General features: G+C 48.8%; 1 protein-coding gene across 1 annotated transcript in view; it reads left to right on the top strand.

The window, feature by feature from the left end:
* Positions 1-22570, top strand: part of SYT13 (synaptotagmin 13) — a 41926-nt gene that overhangs the window by 1639 nt on the left and 17717 nt on the right. The gene's annotated exons all lie outside the window — the stretch shown is intronic.

The following is a 22570-nucleotide window of genomic DNA, read 5'->3' on the forward strand; positions in this document are numbered from 1 at the left end:
GGCTCCCCACTGGCAGGGGTTGGATGAACCTTCTCCAGGAGGTTGTGCTGCCTCTCAGCCTTCTCTCCTGCCCAGCACAATTGAGGGAGGGTCTTTCCCAGAGGTGGCTCTTCAGGCACTGTCCCCTCCCCTTCCCGGAGAGAACCTCTGGGGAAGGAGTTGATGTAATTGACCTCTGAAGTGCCTTCCAACTCTTTGTCTAATTGACAACCAATTATCCACACAAAGGCCAGTGATTTCTCAGCTTGTGCCCTTCTCCTGCTTAAACTCCTCCGAAACACTGCCTTGAGCTTGGACTCGATCACAGAAAACCATGTTATGTGGCTCCAGATCTGTGCCAGGCACTGTTCTAAGAGCTTCACACTTACTAACCCATTTACTCCTCCAAACAGCCCACTGAGGCAGCTAAATTATCCCAGTTTAAAGATGAGGGAATGTAGGTTCAGAGAGGGTGGATGACTTGCCCAAGGCTACACAGCTAGAGAAGTTTGAGAGCCAGGTTCTAGCTGAGCTGGTCTGGTTCCAGGCTGTGCTATTAGCCACACCGGTCCACTGCCTCAGTAGACCCTTGCAGACCCTGCTCAATCTGGCAGGTGCCCACCTCCTCAGCCAAGTTCATGCCATCCCCCCCCTACCCCCCATCAACAACCTCAGCCTCCCTGGATTTATGATGTTTCTTCGAAGACACCATGCTCTGGCTTTTCACTCAGAGGGCTCTTTCTCTTTCAAATGTCACCTCCTCAGGGAGGCTTTTGCCACATGTGCTGAACCACCCTCCCCCATTTCCCTCTTCCTATCCTGCCATCCAAATTTTTTTTAATAGCATGTGTTACAATTGGATATGATCTTTCTTATTTGCGTAATATTAGACTCAAATATCAGAATATAACCCTCATTGCAGCAGGGACTGTTCAGCCCTGCTTGCTGCACTGCTCCCCCCACACACCTACTCAGTGCCTGGAGCCTAGTAGGTGCCCAGTAAGAAAAGGTTGACAAATAAAAGCTTCCCGTCTCTCCACTAGCTGGGATTATTGTCTGAGTTATTTCTTCAGATGTGGGTCCACACACCATGTCTTTGCAACCCAGTGCTAGCTCACAAGGAGCATAATGAATACTCGCTGACACCTGGTATCTGCCCACCCACATTCCCTTACCTGGTTCTTTCTGTCACCAAGGATTTGGGCAATGTGGTTTGAATCTATAACAGCAAATGTGGTTAAACCAAGATCTCACAATGTTAGCTTGACTGCCACTGTGCTCAGGCTGATTCAGTCACTGACCCAGAAAAAGTAAATAGAAGACAACACAACTGACATTTCAATAAAGTGAAAAAGGTGATGTTAGGGGCAGCAGGTGACAGCAGGGTGATGCCTCAGGCACATGTCGGTAAGCAGAGGAAGAGGGAAGGAAAGCCCTCTGAAGATGCTCCTGAAGGAGATGGGGTACAGGGGCTGGGCAAGGGGCAGGGTTCTAGATTTCTACAGCCTCAACAGAGGTGTCCCGGGCTGGGGACCTTCTACTGAGAACTGGGATGTCTGTAGTTACAGACTGAGTGCCCGTGACTCTGCCAGTCTTTGGTTTTGCTCGCTGGAAAAATTCCTTGGAATTTTCCCCATTCCTGAGAATCTGATTTCTGACCCTGAATGCTTGAATGAGTTGAAGTTTGTAGTAATTTTGAAAACAGCTTTGAAGTCTTTCCCATGGAGTTCTACACCTCGGGCCAAGATCCCTCAGGGGAGCTTTAGATAGAATTTAAGGGGCACATAGTCTTGGATAGCAGGAAAAAACTGCATCTTTATCTTTTCACTAACTTCTAAGTGAAACCTAGCTTTTCCTGTAAGCAGGAATAAAAGCAACAGACCACAGCAGCAAAGAAAAGACAGCCCCTGTGACTGCCCCTGGGAGCAATTGTAGCTATTTCTGTAGCTTACTACAGCTGCTGCAGGTACCTCACAAGATCATTTACATGCATCTCTCAGTCTAAATTATGGGGCTTATCAAATCCCTTTCTATCCTATTATTTAATGAATTAATTAATAAGGAAGCCCCTATATAGCTATTTCACAAATTGATTTTATTAGATATTCCTTATGTACTATGTACATAGTACACAATAGTCCCATGTTTCATATTTTCGGCTTTTTGAACGTTCTTAGAAGGTGCTAACCGGCTTCTCCAGATGGCTAAAGGAATCCATGGCCCAAAACAGATCAAGACTCCTACTAAGTGCGGGGTGGGCTGGGGTGGAAGCTTCAATTCCTTGTTCCTTTTTGCCTTTCCTAAATGCGTGCCCCTCTCCTGCATCCTGCTTCTTAGACAATCCCTCCCTCTCACCTGTATGCAGTCTTTCAGGGGTCCCAAGGAAGTCAGCCCTACTAGCCACCCGCTCCTTGCAGGGTCACCAGGGACCTCCCTGTGGTCAGCCAGCTCAGGGCTTGGTCACTGTGCAGTGACCCGGAGGCTTGAGCGAGGAGGCAGAGCAGGGAGGGGCACGCCTTTCAGTGCGCCTTCTGCACCCACTCGTGGAGACGGCCAGGCCTGCGGGCTACCGCTTAATCCTCCCATTAACCCCAGGAGCTGTGCACGATTGTCCTCTCCATTTTACAGGTGGGAAGAGTGAAACCAGAGAGCTTAAAGTAACTTCTTTGTTAAAATGCCAGTCATTTGAGCTGGCACTCGAGTTTGGGAAGTCTGGCTCCCAAACCTGCGCTGTTAATCACTAGGCTACAGAGCAGCAGGAAAAGCTAGTCACAGCCTTTTTTGAGCTTCCACAGATGTGGCATAGAAGTGTCTATGAATATGCATCCTCGCAGGTCAGCCTCAGAAATCTTTCCCGCTGCTTTGCCTTACTTTGCCGCCTCTTACATCCATCCTGCTTCAGACACTGGGCCCCGCCAGAGAGATTTAACACAATAAACATGTTTGGGCTGGTTGCTTGGCAACATGGAAAACAGTATGAATTTTTCATCAAGAAATTTGCATAGATTATTTCAGGAGATGAGCGCACACCCCCAGGAAACTCTAGGCTGTTTTGAAACACAATCTGGACCCCTGTGTCTCCGTCCAGCAATCCCTCCCCAAGGCAGGTCCCCTTTCCCACTTCTCCTCTTGGAACAGCATGTAGGTAATGCAGGCACTTGGCTTTTTCTTCAGGAATTGTCGGTTCACTGGCACCTTTCATTTATCCCAGCAGAAAGCATTGCTGCGTCCTTGGAGATTTTCAGATTTTCAGACACTGGCTGGGGTTAAGATCAGGTACCAGAGATACAGGAAGAGGTATAGGGAGACCATTGGACCATAATGGAAGAAACACCCGAGAGAGAAACCAGAGTGGGCATAAGGCAAAGGCAGAAGGAAGTGGAGAGACCATTGACAGAAGACAAAGAGATATTAAGACAGACTGAAAATTCCAGAGTCAGGCAATAAGAGGAGTCATGCTATTTGACCTACCATCTCCCAATACCCAGGAGCAGTTCACCTCCCACTTCTACCTTAGCATTCTGTTTTTGGTACTTCCAGAGCTCATTTCTTGCTAATAAAATTTGGGAAACCCTGCTTTAAGGATGGAGGAGAATAGCTTCATAGAGACAGGTTTTAAGAACCAATGAGGGAAGCAGATGTGGTTCAAGCAGTTGGGTGCCTGCCTCCCATATGGGAGGTCCCAGGTTCAGTTCTCAGTGCCTCCTGAAGAGGACAAGCTGATGCAACAAGCAGATGCAATGAGCTGACACAACGAGCAGATGCAGTGATGAGCAGGCAGTGGATGTCCCTTGAGCGGTTGGGCACCTGCCTCCCACACGGGAGGTCCTGGGTTCAGTTCCCGATGCCTCCTGAAGAAGATAAGTAGACACAACAAGGAGACAACAAGCAGACACAGCAAGCAAAGAATGAGAGGAAACAATGAGCAGACAGATAAGGGAGCCATGGGTGTGGGGAAGGACTGAGAGATTCTATATGTACAATCAGAATCAAGACCTATGTGCATGTAAAGGGAACCCCCTATAACCAATTTGGTAAGAAATAATGTGTTAGCAGAATTCTAAAGGAAAACAGATGAAATGATACTTTCTTCCCTTCCACCTTTCCTTTGTCCCTTTTCCCCTTGATGTTGTTCATTGAGCATCTACTATGGATTAGGTATTGGACTAGAGGTTGGGGACACTGTAGGACCCCCACCACCACCTGCAACAGTGACACAGTGACCTGTTCTTGGCCTTCATGAAACTTATGGTGTAAGGGGAGATCAGAGTTCAAAGAGGAAGAGCACAAATAAATGAAAATGTGTGAAGGTGGTAAGTGACCTGAAGGGAAGTTGCTATGGAATGGGCCTGATCAGGGGGGTCAGAGGTGGCATTCCTGGAGAAAGCAATGCTGAGTTGAGAGTTACATTGGAAAGGAAATCAACCAGAGCAATGAGGGAGGGTGTGGGTTGCTCCATAGGAATGAACCCATGCAAAGGTCCTGTGGCAGGAGGAAGTCTAGCACTTAGGAAGGCCTGGGAAAAGGCCAGTGTGGCTGGAGAGTGTGGTGCAAGGAGGTCCTGCTGTTTAATGAGGCTTGGGAGCTGGGCAGGGGCTGGGAAAGCAAGGCCTAGTGGGCCCTAGTCAGGTTCGTTTGCTCATTCATTCATTCACTCCTCCAGCATTTATTGATGCCACTATGACAGGCACTGAGCTATGTACTGATGATACAAAGGACAGTTATTTTTTAAGCTTTTAGATTTAAAAAATCCATACTGACATGTTTTAAATATTCACCAATAACTTGTAAGCTTTTAACGAAAACTTGCTATCTGTATGGGATGTCCACTGCAACAAGCCCGAATCCACACGGGCACAGCAGTGAAGCATTTATCTTCTCCCCAGTCTCACGAGAGGAGTGGCGCGCACGGCAGCCCTGCTTGCCCGGTGAGACGGTGCCTGTGGTTGCCGCCTTTCAACGTGCTACACGTTCTCGCTGTCGTGTTCCCCGCCCTTTGCCCGGGCTGTAGCCCCTCCTGGGTCCCAATCTGCTCCACTGGGCCCCCGGGAGCCCTCCAAACCCGGGTCTAATTGTGGTTGTATTTAGTATATTGAAATATCACCTCCTTATGTGTGGACGTGGGGTCTCGGTGGTGCTGGGGACGGCCTCGGGTCTCTACAGTGCCCATGAGCTGCACACAAACCTTCCTTCCTTCCCCCTGAGTTCACAAAGTGCTAACTAACTATGTGAGGGCTATTTTAATTGCTTCGTATTAGGGAAATGTCCTAGGAGAGTTTTACGTAGTGTTGAAAGGTGTTATGGGGATATTTTGGGGAGTTGATTGGGGTTTTGGGATTGATTTGGAATGCATTATAGTTTTTCACAATGAAAACAATCGACGATAGGTGCTTGCTCTCTGAAATTCACAATCCAGAACATTTCCCTGAACATATTAGATTCAGATAATGAGGAGCGGTCGCATACATGAATTTGAATAAGAAAACAGGTGATCGGTCCTATAGGAATTCTGTTAACTTGAGCCTTAATCCACCTGGTATAGACCTGAGGATGTTTTAGCATATTCAGTTGACTACGCTCCCCTTTTTCATTCATTAAGCCCAAGACAAACTTTGCCTTCGTAGGAAAACTGAGCAGGGCTCAGCAGATGGTCAGGAGAAGGGAGGGGGAGATCCCCGATGACTGAGCGAATTGGTACGTGAGTGGACAGATGCATGAGGAGGAGTGGGTATATGGGGCTATGGCCTTTGCTTGCAGCCAAAATAAAAATCACAAGCACAGAGAATCCGGGGAGGCCAGGGAAGAGTCTTTGTGCTGGCCTTAGGTAGTGTATTGAGGAATCAAGACAAGCGTGGAGTAAGTGGCAGCTTCCCTTTCTGTCAGTTTCCCTCCTTTCTGTCGGGTCTCCGTTCATCTGTGAACAAAGGAAAGAGTTTAAACAAAAAAGGTCAATGAGATAATACCCAAGGATACCACCTTTTAGGTGGAAAAGTCTTATAAACCAGACAGTTTGGGGGCTTGCTGCTAAGAATGGCATAACGTGGGGGGAAGTGGGCCATTGAGGCAGGGTAGAGAAGACTTTGCTTTTCAAACAGAATTAAGAATCATGTTTTGGAGAGAACAGCATTTGAAGATGAAGGTAAGAGCAGGGGAAAGCAGTTTTGTTGGGCAACTAGAAGAGCTGATTGGAGCAGCTTCGTGTGCAGAATAGCTTCAGTGGGCTCTCATCTCATTCTATGTTTCAGATCCCCCCCTCCTTTCTCACAGTGTGCCACTGGGCTCCCTGAAATATATTTTTCATTTCCAGTGCAGTCATTTCACGGAAAGGAAAGGGCAGGGATATCAGAGGAAATACAGGAAAGTGGGTGATGGAGTGTCGAGAGACAAAACCCCGTAGGAAAATATGAACACGGTTTGGAGGGCTAGTTTGCACATTTGTTGCAAATGTGTCATCTAATGAGTCCATCTTTTACTACTCAAGTGCAATAGATCTTTTCAGCAGCAATCCCAACATGACTGTCACTCTTGTCCCGACAGCCTTGAAATGAAACATAAAGAGGAAAAGAACTGAAGGGAATAAATACATGGCTGTGCCTCTTGTTCTCAGTGACCACTATAGCACAGCCTTGCGTTTGATTTTGGATCCCACTAGAATTAGTTTTAGGTAATAGTCAAGTGTTTTAAAACCACTGAAAAGGGGATTGTCTCTTAGGATGAAAATGTTCATTTTGTAATCAAGATGCTGAGATGTAAAGTGGATGGAAAGCATATTAGACTTTGACCTTGAATTTGAACTCAAACTTGACCATTTTCTAGTTAAATGGTCACTTTCATCCTGAATCCCACTTTCCTCATCTATAAATCAAGATTATATTAAGCTTCCCTCAAGGTAATATTGAATGCAGTAACACTTATGAAAACACCCAACAGGCTCAGCACCTGGCCACCACTCCAGGTGTACTTAAGGTAATTCCAAATCATCTCCTCATTTTCTTTACCAAAGCAGTGACTTTTCTATATGCTTCACCACGTAGGAAAGAGAGAGTCCACTAAAAGTATTCCAGATACAAAAAATGGAAGGCTTTCATTTTGGAAAGAAGAGCATTAAACACTCCACTTCTGGGATATTTAGTCATTCGATAATTGTTTCTCAATCGCTTGCTATGTGCAAGGCACTGAGTTAGCACTGGAGACCCGCAGTGACAGGCAAATAGCATGCCTATCCTCTTACAGCTCCTACACTAGGGCAAGAGGTGTTCATCACATAACCATACAGATAAACAGAAATTTACACTGTATTAAGTGTGGGAAGGGAGGCTCCCAGCGAAGTGACAGCTGATTAGTGCTCTGTTCATTTTTAAAGACTCCCTTCAGTAAAATATTGTGAGCACATACTGTTTATAGATGTATATTTAATTATTTTTAAGTATATATGTGTGTATATTAGTATTTTTCATACTAATTCATCACACACAAAAGTAGACCTTTTAAAACAATAAGATAAAAATAAATTATAAAACAAAATTGTTATTCTCTTCTCACATCCCAAATGGGCAGTCTGCATACCCCTGAGGTATACAGTTAGTGTCATTTACTAGGTAAAGGGTGTTGGGTTTGAAATATTCTAGGCCATGGGCATGTGCAAAGGCCCTGTGGCAAGAAGGAAAGCTTAGGAGAGACTGAAAGAAGATCGAAGTAGGTGGAGCCCAGGGAGCCCAGGAGGGACTGAAGAGAGAGACAGTGGGTCAGGCCAGGCGGGGCCTCCAAAGTGAGCACCAGGGAAACAAGTAGGACTGGCAGGTCAGACTGAAAGCCTATTTGAGATCGGTGATGGTGACTTCATCGTGGTGCCCACCTGCCCTGTGGAGTGACTCTCCAGCTATGGGTGCAGGCCTCACGGGAGAGCTGGGCTCATCTAACGATGGAGTCGGCCTAAGGGAGGTCCCTCAGGAGATGCGAAGCTGGGAGAAAGTGAGGTGGGGCATTTATTCATTTCTCTCCCTGCTCTTTCCCTGCCTGGCTTGCTGGGGGGGTTGCTGCCAGGTGGCCCATGCCATGCAGCCATCCTGTCCTGCGTCCTGGTTCCAGGGACTTCTCTTGCCCTTCAGACCTAGAGGAATCAATGGTGCCCGGACTACAGCCCCAGGACACTCATCTTTCCTCGTAGGTTTTCCCAGCCCTCTCACGCCTTTGTAAATATCCCTGTTGTGAGACTGTCCTCAGTTACCCAGTATGAATGCGCCATCTGTTCCTGCCAAAACCCTTATTCAATAAATGCCAGCTGTTAGCACCAGCCCTAATAACTGGTAATAATAAGGGGAGAACCTGAGAGTCAGAGGAAGGGAGTGTGTCTGAAGAAACTGGCAAATGTTGGGACCAACTGTGTAAAGCCCTCTATGTGCACAAGGCTTAAGTGCTTAGAAGCTGATTCTGCCTTCCCTTGTGATCTGGCATCTAGCATGGTGCAATCACATCTCTCAGATTTAGTACATGCCCATCAGATACTCCTGTGGGTTGGGACAGGTTATTATGCCCATTACAGAAAGTTGGAAATGGCTGAAGCAAAGTATATGACATCTACAGTAACTTGGAACCAGTGCCTCTCATATCACTGGCCTTCTGTGATCAAATCATGTTTTTGTGACAACGTTTTGTAGACTGTTCAAAGGTTGGCTCATGTGTTTCAGAAGAGAAATCTAATACATTTGCATCCTGTTTTTTAAAAAAGGAGCAGCCACATCTATGGACGGGCTTCTGCTTTGAAACAGCAGTGGTGACGAGGATGTTAGACGCAGCCTCGGATTCTCTGAAACCTTGTGGACTAGTCAGGAAAGCCACAGGTTTCAGTTTCCTGGGCTGCTCGAGCAAATACCACGAAATACCTAGGCTTCAACAAGGGAAATGGATTAGCTTATGGTTTTGAGGTTAAAGGAAAGTCCAAATCGAGACACCACCAAGGCAGCTTTTGCTCCGCAAAGCCTGGCCTTCTGGGGCTGGCTGCGGTGACCCTTGACTTCTCCGTCTTGTGGCCGGCACGTGGCGGCATCTCCTGGTCTCTCCTTTCTCTACCGGGCTCCGTTTCAGCTTCCACTTCCTGTGGCTTCTCTCGCTCTGAGTTCTGTTCAAGGACTCCAGAAATAGGATTGAGACCCATCCTGGCTGAGGCGGGCCACACCTTAGCTGCAGTAACCTCATCGCAAGGTCCTCCTCACGATGGGGTCACCCCCACGGGGTGGACTAAACGTAAAACCAGGTTTTTCTGAGGTACTTACAGCTTCAAACCAGCACATCACACGAAAGAGCCAATCCGTCGCCCACACACTGCTGTGGCTGCAGACCTCCAGTGGCCCTCAGGGATCACGCTTGTTCAGAAAGGGCGAGCTGGGAAGCAGTGCAGGCGGGCCTTTGGCCTCAACACAGTCGGCGTCGCATCTCCCCTCTCCCTACGCACAGGCCCAGCTCTCCGCACACACTGTGGAATCCTTCTTGGAGAAGGCTCCCGAGCTGCTGCCTTCCTTTGCCCCTTGGCTGTTGAACTCTGGCTTTGTCCCTTGCTTCCTCCCCTACTCCCTCCTCCCCGCCTGTGTCTCTAGGTTGGTTTTCTCGCTTCAAGTTTCCTCCACACCAGTCGCTGCCTGCACCTCTCGTTTGATTTGCTGAAAACACTGCTTTGTTCGTGTCATTCCACTCGCAGACTGTCCGTCTCTCTCCCCTGTTTATAAGATAGAGTTCAAAATCATTTGTTTGGCATTCAAGGCCCTTTTCGGCCTGGCCTCACCATTCCTCTCTGGCTGGATGTCCCTAATCCCAACTTTCCTCTTCCTCTGACTTGCCGGACTCAGCGTACCCTAAGCATGCTCACCTCTGTACCCACGCTGCTGCCATTCTCCCCATCTGAACTGCCTCTGCCTCCCCCTTACAGTCATCCTTGAATGCTGGGCTGAAGCGCCTCCTCCAGGAAGCCTTCTCTGATCACAGTGACAACAATAGTCTCCTCCTTGGGTCACCTTAGCACACAGTCCAGACGCTTGGCCTCATAAGTCAATTTTCTGTACTTATTTACCTTTTTAAGTATAGCTCAGGAATAGCAAATAGCTTTCATCTTGCATATCAATTTTTAGTCATTGAATGTGGCTTCCTGGAGCCCTGAGCTGAACAGGCTGAGTCTGACCTCAGCAAGAAAGAATTCTTTGATTGATTAGCCATGTCTGCCAAGGACATAGGAGTAGGAGCCTCGTAGCGTAAGCCCTTCATCTTTTCCATTTATGGAATATCTCTTGTCTCCATCGGATGGTAAACTTCCTAAGAGCAGGCACTTACACATCTTCCATGGTGTATAGGGTGGCAGAGTACATAGTTCGTGAGCAGTAAGTGTGTGCTGATTTCTGTTTGATTGGATAGGAATCCAATGTGGAGGGTTTGAACTTAAAACCAAAACATAAGGATAATCTAGTAAAACAGTCACTGTCACGTTGCCACTTTACAACTCAGTTGCTTTTTAAACTTCTGTGTTGGAAATTGAAGTGCTTTCCAAGGATCAGCTCATAAGTGGATGGGTGTCTTAGACTTATGATTCTCTGCACTTCTCTCTGCTGCATCATCATCTTTGATGAATGTATCTGCAAGCCTGAAGGGTTCTGCAGAATTCACCTCCATTCCCGCCACCCCGCCCCACTGAGAAAAGCTTATCAGAATGCAACTGTGTGAACGAGGTTTTGTTAGAGGATAACCTTGAATGCGCTCCAATCGATTTTTTTAATAGGTAGGGAAGTATCACATTTCAATGCTTTAACTATTATTTGTATTATATTGGCACACTAATAGGGTTGAAAATTGCTGCCTTACTCAAATGTTTCATCAATTATCCAAACATCATTAAATAAAAATTTTAAAAAAACCCTTAGCTGTTCTGGAAAAAGATCCTAAATCTGATGTTAAAGAAACTGATGTTTCACCAAAATTTTTCGAGTTTTAATACCAAATTGACTTTAGGAAACCAAACATTAGAACATGAACACCGCCAATGAGAGACAGAGACAAAAAAAAAAAAACGTGTGAAGGACTCAAATGCAGTCTGGCCCTCAGAGAACGATATTCAACATGCATGCTCCCAACTGACACAAGGTATTGGCAATGGAGCGTCAAGATCGTCCTCCCATACACGGGCTCAGTTAGAGAAAGACTTCCAGCCTCTAGGGAAGCTTGGCTGGGAGGCTTTGCTCTGCGATGAAGCATGTCGCCCACAGCCCTGCTATGGTGGCAGGAGAAAGAGGATAAGGATGGGGCGGGAAGCCGTGTGTGAGCCCCAGGTCGCTGACCAGATGAGCTTGGCATACTAGCGGTCAGGGGCAGGGGGGCCGTGACCTTTTGTAATAGCTCAGCTTTGAAACAAGGCTTATGTCCAGTGCTAAGGAAGGGACAAGTCATCTTGATAGTGTCTTTGCTCAGGACACACGAGAAACACATTTTGTATACAACAAATGTCAATCCAGCTGGAACTGAAAGCAGAAACAAAGCTAATGCCCAAACCTATAAGCAGTTCATAAAAATAGTAGGGAAGGGGAGGCAAGCGGGCACCTGTCAGCAAAACAATAGCAATGATGCGGGCTTTTCCATTTTTAATTGTTTATGGTTGGTATTCAGAGACGCAGCCCCAGGGACCCGTGCAGCGGAGTGGAGTGGGTAGTGGCACTGGCTCTGGGGTAGACTTGGGTTACAGCTGAACACTGTCACATATTAGCTTGTGTGGACAAGTTTCACACTCTCTGAGGCTCAAGTTCCTCCTCTATGGAAAAGAGAGAATAATTAGGCTGTTTTATTTAATAATATTAGCATATAGAATTGAGAAAATATTAGTTACTTACATGGAGGGTTGTGTGATTATAATAAAATTTATGCACTGCTTAGCAACGGGTCTGGCATCTAGAGATTTAATAAATGTTTAAAGAATGATTGAATGAATGACTAACAGCAAAGAAAAGGTTCTCATTGGGGCTGGCACTAATCCAGCTGATAGCAGGGCTAACTCCCCAGCGTATTATACAGCATTAGGTAACCAGCTAGAGGCCCAGAGCATGCTGTGTTAACTGCAAATTAGCCTTTTTAGAATTTAAATTAACCATGGAGAGGAAAAGGACTAGGAAGGAGGTGTGTCCCAAGGGAAGGGAATTTGAGAAAGGATTGGGGACACAAACCTAGAGTCAACAGAAGAGGAGGTGTTGGAAGGGATAACAAAAGATGGGGCCAGGGCAGGGTTGCCATGGAAACGCCCGCCTGGACAAAAGACAAGCTGCTTAGACTTTGCAGCTTGAAATGCACCGACTCTCTGGGATCTGAGCAGGGAGCAACCAAGAAATAGAGGCTCCTGGTACTAGCAGCTCCCCAGGAGCTGCAGATCTACCAGACAAATGTTGGGGGGAGCTGGGAGGTTTAGCCCAAGGGGGGGAGGTTGTGCAGCTCTCCTCCCACTTGGATGTCTGGGGCTTCCCCCAAACTCTGGTTGAGGTGCAGGGACCACCCACATCACAGTCACCTGGGGAGCTTCTTAGACATGCTGGGTCCTCAGGCTCCAGCTCAGACCAGCTGAGCCAGACCCCTGAGGGTGGGCCTGGGAATCTGCATTTTCCATTTTCCCAGGTGAAGCTTAATGCACCCCAAAGCATGGGAACCAGTGCTTACAACTAAAGGGTGTGCTGGGGTGGTGGAGTCATGCACCTCCCATAAGTGACACCAAAGAAAGGGCAGTAATGTATCACTGGAAATGTAAGAGGGCAGAGGAGATGGCAGGCAGGCAGCCTGTCAGGGTGGCTCAATGCAGGACCCTCAAGTGAGCCAGCCTGGGACTGAACAGAGGCTCTGCCATCACTAGCTGGCCGTGATGTGGGCGATGGAGCAAACCTCTCTGGCACCTTAGAGTCTTCATCTGTGAAATGGGCTTGATAATAATCACACTTCCTTATAGGGTTGGTATGAGGATGAAAGGAGTTAATATTTGAATGACATAGGCCACAGGTAAGGGCCACATTTATTAGTAGTGGCCCTTTATTATTTTTATTTATTATTAGGACTATTTGGTCCTAATGGCTGGGGGGTTAATTTTAAAGTCTGATAAGGATAGGAATCATAAACACTAATATACACCCCAAATGTTTTATTTTGACTTAATATGTACGTCTTTACGTAGCCACCTGGAGCTTACTGTGAAACTGAGCTGTTGAGGTGGGGCCTCTTCTTTGAGTTGGGGGTGCTATCTCTGGAGGCCCATGTAGTCTTTCCTGCCTTGTGCAGTAATTGCCTATTTTAATTTATTTAAAGCAGAGGGAGAATTTATAGATACCCATGAAACAACTAGAATGAAGAATCCTTCTACATTTTTTAAGATTCTTTTCCCAGTCTCACATTTAGTTGACATAGTTTTTTTAGTACTTTACCTTTATCAGGTCTTAGTGTTCCTAGAAGCTTTTCATACTTGAAATTCATTGATTTCCATAGTGAATGAAACCTCAGTATAATAATAAGGCAAACTGGCCTAGATACTAGGAGCCCGAGTGTGGGATGTGCCTGAGTCAGTTCCTGCTCCCCTCGCATGGTAGCTTGTGGCTGGGAAGTGGCTGCCTGGCCAGGGCCTACCATTCCCAGTCCCTCTTGCATCTGTGCGGGACCATGCGACCACTTTTGCCAAAGGAATGGAAACAGAAATCATGTGTCCCTCTTTTGGGTTGAGGTGATTTGGTATCTGGTGGGTCCCTGTTACCCTCTTGCTTCTTTCTACCAGCTGGCTGGATGATGCCAGGGCAACCTTGGAGGCTGTAAAGGGGAGAAACACAGGATGGAGTTTGGTAAGAGTTAGGCAATGCTTTTCAGACTGTGAGAAATCAACTTTTATTGTGTTCAGCCACTGAGGTTTGGGTGTTGTTACACAGCAGTTGGCCTTCCCTGACTAATACAAGGCTGCTAACAAATGGCCTGCTAGCCATGAGATTTCATCCTGCAGTGGGTGACTGTGAGGATGCGCTGCAGAGGAATTGAACAGAGCAGATAAATATTTTGGATTGGTTAAGACATCTACTGCTGTACCCCAGATCGTCTCCTAGAGAATTCTTTGTACAATTGGAAGGAAAACTTTGATGAGCTAAACTGTCTTCCAGGAATAGTGGTTCTGGTTCACAGCAAGGCTCAGCCTCTACGAGTTAGTCCTTCCCTAGAAGCAATATGTTTCTCTCAGTTAACCTCTAGCTTGACCCAGTGGACTTAATGCCTGTTGTCTGGACAGTAGAGAGGTCTGCTTCTCCACTGGGGGAGAGTGTGTGTGTGTGAGTGAGTGTGAGTGAGTGTGTGGGAGCATGTGTGTCTGTATGTTATGTATTTGAAGGGGAGTGAGGAAGAGGGTGGTTGGTCCCTGTCGGTATCCTGGGAAATGGTCAAGGCTCAAAATAAACAAAGGAAACTTTTTTCCTGGTGGTAATTTAAACATTTTAATATTAGAATATGGGGAGCAGATGTGGCTCAAGCAGTTGGGCACCTGCCTCCCACATGGGAGGTTCCTGGTTCAGTTCCTGGTACCTCTTAAAAATCACAAGCAGGCAACAAGTGGACACAACGAGCAGAGAGTAAGCAGACACAATGAGCAGAGAGCGAGCTGACACAGAGAGGAGACACAAAGAGCAGACAATACACAGAAACAACAAACAGGCAGAGGAGGGAGCCATCTTGGGGTGGGGCGGGGCACAATCATATGGAGTCAAATACAAAAATTCACATAAATTTTTAAAGATAGAACTGAATATTTCAAGGAAGATGCTCCAGACTACTTCCAATTCCCTGGAGTATATGGAATAGACTGGGACTACTTTGGAGGGAAAGTTGGAGAAATATTGGTCCAAAGACAGGTGCTGGGCTGGCTATGAGAAAGAACCACACAATATGAGAGAATTGCTAAGCATCAGAGTCTTTTTAAAGCCCAGAAAGCCTGATTTGGCAGGTTGGGGTGGAGATAGATGATTAAAGAGCTAGAAAGGATAGATAGATACAGATTAGATAGATAGATAGATAGATAGATAGAGAGAGAGAGAGAGAGAGAGAGAGAGAGAGAGAGATGGAGACAGAAAGATCATTTTTTTTATTGAGGTAAAGTTTGCATACATTGATGTGCACAATCTTAAGTGTACAGTTTGGTTAGTTTTAGCAAATACGTATATCTTAGGCTGCAGTTCTTGCCCTCGCATAAACATTTCCATCTCCTCCAGAAACCTCCTCATGCCTCTTCCCCATCAGTCCTCCCCAGAAACCTCCTCGTGCCTCTTCCCCATCAGTCCTCCCCAGAAGCCATCACTGTTCTGATTTCCATCACCACCTGTTCTAGAACTTCACATACATCGGGCTTTCTCAACCTTGGCACTGTGGACATTGGGGTTGGATAATTCTTCACTGTGGGACTGTCCTTGCAGTATCGGAGGTTTGGCAGGCTTCTGGCTGCCAACAGCCCCCGTCCCAGCCGTGACAACAAAAATGTCTACAGGTTTTGCAAGTGCCCTCTGAGGAGCAAAACTGGTTGAAAACAGTGGATATAAATGGAATTATTCAGGATATACTCTTATGTATCTGATTTCTTTCACCAAGGGTGTTTTTGTGATTCTTCCCAGTTGCTGAGTGTACTTGTAATTCATTCTTTTTTTTAATTATTGAGGAATATTCCATTCTAAGACTCTGCCCAATTTACTTACCCATTCTCCTGTTGATGGACAACTGGAATGATGCTTTTATTTTGGGGCTAGTCTCAATAAAACTGCTACCAGTACTCATGTGTAAGTCTTTTTGTGGATATATGTTTTCATTTCCCTTGAATAAATGCCTAGCGGTGGATGACTGGGTCATAAGGTTGATATATATATTTAACTTTTAAGAAACTGCCAGTTTTCCAACTTCGTTTACCATTTTCCCTTCCACCAGCAAGGTATGAACATTCTAGTTTTTTCTCATCCTCTCCAACACATGGTGCTGTCAGTCTTTTAAATGTTAGCCACTCTAGGGGTATGTAATGGTATCTATAGTTTTAACACCTTTTTAGGTAATTCTGGTGTGCAGCTGTATTAGTTATCTAATAATTAGTTGCTGCATAACAAATCGTCCCAAAATTTAGTGGCTTAAAACCAGTGCTTATTATCTCGCAGTTCCTGTGGGTCAGAAATCCAGTCATGTCTTGGCTGGGTCCTCCAGCACAGGCTCTCTCACGGGCTGTAGTCCTTTCAAGGCTCAACAGGGGAGCATCCTACTTCCAAGCTCACGCATGTGGTTGCTGGCAGAATTCATTTCCTCCTGAGCTTGGTTCCTTGCACAGGGGCCTCTTCCTAGGACAGCTGTCAGCATAGCACCTTATTTCATCAGATGGACCCAGAGGGGACAAGCAAGACGGAAGTCAGGCTCTCTTTATAATCTAATCTCAGAAGTAACATTTCATGTTTGCATATTCTGTTCACCAGAAATGAGTCACTAGGTCCAGCCCACACCCAAGGGGAGAAGATTATAGAAGGGTGTGAGGACCAGGAGGCAGGGCTTGGTGGGAGCCTTCTAGAAGCACCACTGCAGCAACCCAGGGGGGAGATGCTTGGCCTAGATCAGAGTTTCTCAAATCATCTGTGGGCAAGAACTACTTTTTAACATTTCTGTACTGACCTCATCACAAACGAGTAAAAAAGAGCTCCTGGACTGGCCCCCATGCGCAAACCCCATTTTGTGTAACACTGGTCTAGACCAGTGGGTCTGATAAGAATTGCTAACAGCTGATGAGGGTTTGCCTTGTGGCAGCTCCTGTGCCAAGTGCTGTGCGTGCCAGGGTTATTTTATCTATTCCTCAGACCAACCCTAGGAGAGGGGAACTAATTTTAGCATCCCCAGCACAGATGAAGAAATAAGGGGCACAGAGAGGTTAATTAATCAGACCTTTGATCACACAGCAAGTAATTGGCAGAGCCCGGTCTCAAACCAAGCTCTTGTTTAGAGCTTGATCACCCGACCACCAGGCTATATTTAAAACACTTCTATGCGTCTAATTGTGCGTGATCACTAGTATTCTAGCCCAGAGAGACAGACTCTTGCAGGAGCCTGTCTTTGACCCAGCTTCCCGCTGAGGGGGGCTTTGTATGCGGCAGGCCCCAGCAGCTGGGGTCCGTGTTTGGCATCCTCTGAGTGCTCTGTGTCCAGCACTCTCCTTCTCGCCTTTTTAAGCCATCTGTCTGCTTTTCCAGCTGGGTCTGCTTGCCACTTACCCCACCAGTAACTCCCCAGGTGTCGCGGTGATGTTGCTTTAAGAGGGAGGCCCCAGTGTGAAAACCCAAATTAATAAATAGCCTTTAGGTGAAAATTAATCTTGTCGTAAAAGGGGTGGTAGAGTCTCCCTGGAAAGGGCTAAGTGTGTGTTTATAGATCATTAACTACGTAATTAATTTCTGTTTTTCTGACATAAGCCCATAAGAGCAGAATGGCATCTGTCTTACTTCTCTATTCCTAGCACTTAGTATAGGACCTGGCTTATACCGGGCCTCAATAAATATTTGTTCATTAAATGAAGGTCTGAGTCCGTCCCTGCTGCTGCCATCTGGCTGCGCCCAAAGCTTCTGCGCCGCTCTTGATCAGGAAGCCCAATCTGAGGACGCGGGGGGGAGGGAGGGGCTGCAGGCAGGGCAGGGGGGAGATGGAGCACAGGGCATTACTGAATTGGCCCCCGCTCGGTGTCCAGTGTGACTGGCTGCTGGACCTCGAGGTGTCATCTTCCAAAAGGCCCCTAAAGACACTCTTGGGAGGGAGAGAGAGGAGGAAGAGACAAGAACCCAGCTGCCGGCTCCCAGCTCCCTGCGGTCAAGTGGGCCCCCTGGAGTGTCACCTCCACTGCACATCTGGCTGCTCTTGGGCTGACACTTGAGTCCCTGAGGTCTGACAGGCCAGCGGCTACAGGAAAGCCCCGGGGCAGGAGGCAAGAGGGGCGTGGCATGCGCACAGACACTGTCGAAGAGGGGCAGGGGTCCGTGCAGAGTGGCCAAAGACCCCGAGAGAGGTGAGGCTGGGGGCATCCCAGGCACGGGAGAGGCCGCCGCACCAGGGAGGCCGTTTCTCCTCCAGCTTGGCCGCGCACGGGTAGGCGTTGCGTAAATGTCCGATGCCTGCCGCCCGCCCTGTGGAAACCTTCCCTTCTCCTGCGCCTGTATCCCAGGCTCTTCCCTGGGTTCAAGGGCAATCTAGCCAGAGAACCCCTGATTCTAAATCCTCCCGCCCCCATAGGTCTGTCTCTGGTGGGCTTCCTGACCTTTTCTGTTCCACGGACCCCTTTGCCAGTCGGGTGAAAACCTTGGGCCCCTTGCTAAGTCCACACTACACTGTGGATTATTTAATAAATACATCACACCCGCACCACCACGTCCCCACAAGAATAATGTTGTGAATTTCAATTGAAGCCCACGGACCCCTGGCTAAGAACCGCTGGGCTCTAGGGGTTGTTCCCCTGAACGCCTCCTTCCTCCCGGGCCTTTTGCCCTCCACCTGTGCCTTTTGCCAGTCTCCCTCCTTCAACCCTCAACCCTCTTTTCTCACTTCCTGGACACTGAAATGTAAGCTACTGAAGTGGAAACCTTGATGCATTTGAAAGATGTGGTGGAACCAGGGTTTTGAAATGCTGTAAATAAAACCACTCGAGACAGGTAATCAGCTGCTGCTTTCCTACTTGAAGAGGCTCCTGCAGCAGTCATCAGGCTCAACCCCGGCCTGAGTAAGGGCTGTAAATCATTCTCCACGACGGACAGGGCTTTGCCACGCAGGACCTTAGCGAGGCGGGTGAGGATACACGGCAAACGAGGATGTCTTTGGATGCAGCACCAGCCAGGAAGGAAGGGTGTCCTAATCTATGCAGAGTTTCTCTACCTCAGGGCTATGATCCCCTGTGAAGCTTGTTAGAAATGCCGCACATCAGTTTGGAATGCTCCGGGCAGCAAGTAACCAAACCCCTAATTCAAAGTGGCTCACGTAATAGGAACCATATCCATCAGGTTACTTGATTTCAGATTTCAAGGCTGGTTAATTTCAGGGATTTTGCAGATTTCAGTGTTGGTGTATTCATTGATTTACTGACATTATGATCCGGGAGAAAGGTTCTTTCTGTCTCTCCACTCTGCTGTCCACTGTCTGGCTGTGTCTTAAAGGCTGGGTCACCTTGCAGTCCCTTCCCGACCTGGAGGAGAAACAGCCTCTTCTCCTGCCATGCAGTGTAAGGCCTTTCCTTCCATCGGAGCTGGCCTCCCCGGGGCAGGTGTCCGCCCCTGGACCAGTACCAGTCACCAAGATAACGCCAAGGACAGAGAGGTGCAGCCCTAACACAGCCCGCCCTGGGGTGGCGCTGGCAGCTGGGGTGGAGCCTGGACGCACTGGGGCTGGGTAGGGAAGGGCCGGAGAGAGGGCATCGGTGTTGGGGAACAGCAGAGAAAAGCCAGCCTGCTGCTCTAGGGGTGCATTTTAAACATTTGCGACAGGCCCCTGAGGTTATTTGGGGCACACAAACAGAACCCCCCAGGTTGGTGGATTGTGGACCCAGGCTCGGCCAAGCCTGAGGCAACGCAGGGTGAACTGCTCTCGGAACTGAACCCGAATGACGATTTCCCCATTAAAAATGCCCAGTCAGCCAAGTTTTTATCAAACTGGGAACAAAGCCTAGGCTTTTTCTAAAATGATTGGACTGGGATAAAGTCCAATATAAACACAGACACAGTCCCCAAACCGGCCAAGTGACCATAGTTTTGGTCCCAATGAGTGACGGAACAGAATGAGTCCAAGACCTCGATGAGCCGTGGACACACGGCCTGTGGGGAGCTGAGCTTTCTGGTACCAGTGAACGGGAAAGTGCTACAGTGGTCCCGCCCTGGGAGCTGCACTTGCCTCTTGGAACTCAGCATGTTGTGAGGCTAATGGGGTTTTTGGTTCTTCTTTTTTTTTTTTTTGTTTTTTTGGTTTTTTTGGAAGTAGCTGCAGAGCAGTGAAAATGACACAAAATTTGAAGTAAAAGTATGGAGGTCCAGTGATCCCACTTCCCAGTTGTATAACCTTGAGCTACTCTGAGCCTTCGTTTCCTTGCTGGTGAAATAGTACAACAAACATAACTCAGGCTAAAATGAAATATTGGAGGTGGCATCTCTTTGAGGAGGATAGAAAGACGTGAGGGCATTAGTCTCAGCCCTTTGCATCTCCTGCCGGAGCCCTGGGCTGCCTCGTGCCAGGCCCCAGCCCTGCTCCTCCTCTCTTGCTGCCCTTCAAATCCCCCTCTCCTTTGAGGCCCGGCTGCCACCCTGGCTCCTCCCTGTCCTCCAGGACTCCCAGCTTGAACATTACATGGGTGTCTCTTCTCCCAATTGGTTGTTTGCAAACACTGCCTGCTACCTATTTCTGTGGTGAGGTCTTGAACTGCCGAATTATACAATCCTGTTTGTGTGTATCCCCAACTCACCTGTACCTACAGATAAAGGACTGTGCTCCCATCTTTCCTTTGTAGCCAAAAGAAGCAGCTCAGGATATGGGGGTTAGATGAGCCTTGAAATCACCTGTCTCTTCAGGTGACACACCAGCAGTGAAATGACAAAAGTGACCCAGCTCATGATGGGAGGGTCAGCACAGAAACCAAGCCCCTTGATGCCCAGCGACACTCTCAAAAGGGACTTAATTTTGCAAATCATACAGGTCCTTCCCAAGAGAACGGACAGTGTCTTCTGGACGGGTGCCACGCCTGGGAATGACTGAGGGCAGAATAAAGGCTGAGGAGCCTGCAGATCTAGGATTAATCCTGCCGCCGCCTCACCAGCAGGAGGGAGGGTCCCTGGGCACCTCCACTCCACAGAAACCAGAAATGCTCCCTCGTGCCCATCTGTGCCCAGCACACAGGGCAGTGCCTGGGACACGACCCGGTCCTTGTGTTTCCAAGAGAGGCATGAAGCATTTGTCCCCTCTAAGCCTCAGTTTCCCTGGCTGTACAAGAGGGGTGACCTCTACCTTTGAAGTCTGAAGAGTAAATGAGATAAGGGAGAGCCAGTAGTCTTGGGTGCCCAACATAAGGCAGGTGCTTGGGAGAGGCCGGCTCCTGCTGCTCCTTCCAATACACGTTCCCATCCCAGAAAATACGGACCGACTGTCCCTGATGAGGGCCATCGAGGTGCACCCCTTTCCCCTAGGGCTGGCCTTGCTCGAGGCTGGTTGGGGACAGAATCTCAAGAACGCGGAATGCCCAGGACTTACAGGGTGATGAAATGGAGTGGGTGCCAGTGTTGTGGAATGTGAATTTAGAAGCAGTGTAAATCTTGAAGCACCCTCCCCTTCAGGCCCATGCCCGCCTGCATTGCCCCGCCTCCCGTCACTCCAGCCACGGGGGGGCACAGCCTCGGCGCCTGGCCAGCCCCCCTGGCAGCCACAGAGAGGGGAGGAGCAGGACGACCCCGTGGAGGGCTGGAGGCTTCCTGGGGGCTTCTGTCCCTGTCTTCTGGACTGGGTCCGTGCCTGCCTCGACCTGGGGGCCCTTTCCTAGGCTTCCCACCCAAGGTGCCAGCGTTTGGGGATCTGGCCGTCAGCCCCGGGTTTCCTGGGAAGGCTCCAGGCATTGCTGCCTCTTGTATAACCTGAATCTTGAAAGTAGAAGAAATCTCGGTCCCTAACCAAGGCAAAGGCAGACAGGGCTGCAGTTAGAGCTCCACTCCTCCAGACGAGCCCGTCTCGCACACCTGAGGCTCGGCAAGCAGGTGGGTCTCCGTGTAAAGAAAGTGATGTCCTTCCCTCCAGGCGGTCGGAGCCCCACCCCAGGGCGCACGGCTGGGCGGCGGGTGCACAGGCTGGATTTCAGGCCCCACTTGCCCTCGGCCAGGCACCTGGAGGCAGTGCACAGACCGCACAGCCGGGCACTATAGCGGGAGAGCAGGGCTGTCAAGCGAGGAGGAGGACGCGGGGGGAGGGAAGGCCTGGCGGGGGAGGGGCCTCACTTGGATGGAGGGGACAGGGGCGGCCTCTCCAGGCACACTCCAGGTGTGATAAGGAGACGGCCACGCAAAGAGCAGGTCAGGGTGGGGCTGGGAAGCCAGACCCAGGAAAGAGGTCAGGGCTGCTTGAGAAGGGAGGTCAGTGGCTGGGGGCGAACGAGGGGAGAGGGCTTTGGGGTGGGGCTGCAGAGTGGGCAGGGCCAGGCCAGGCAAGCTCCTGGCGGTCACTGCAAGGCCTAGATTAGGTGGTAAGTGTGGTGGGATGCCACAAATATTTCTGAGCCCTGAGGTGGAGAAGAGGCGGGGGTGAAGGAATAAGGGTGTGAGATTAGGAGAGAGAATGATGAGGCAAGGGGCCGGGTAGCAGGGCAGCTGGAGGAGCCCTGTGATGGGCTCGGCTAACACCTGTGGACTCAGCCGAGGGATGGACGTGGGGACGTGGGGACGGGCAGGTGGAGGGGCGACGGGATGAATGAGCGGGGTGGACCTGGAGTGACACACAATGGTGTGGATGTCGGTGGGCTTGGAGAGGAATTTCACCTTCCCGGGTTGCGCCCCTCGGAGCGGGACGGCCCCACACCCGTCCCCCTGCTGCC

This window comes from Dasypus novemcinctus, chromosome 10 (genome assembly GCF_030445035.2).
Source record: "Dasypus novemcinctus isolate mDasNov1 chromosome 10, mDasNov1.1.hap2, whole genome shotgun sequence".
NCBI classification, from domain to species: domain Eukaryota; kingdom Metazoa; phylum Chordata; class Mammalia; order Cingulata; family Dasypodidae; genus Dasypus; species Dasypus novemcinctus.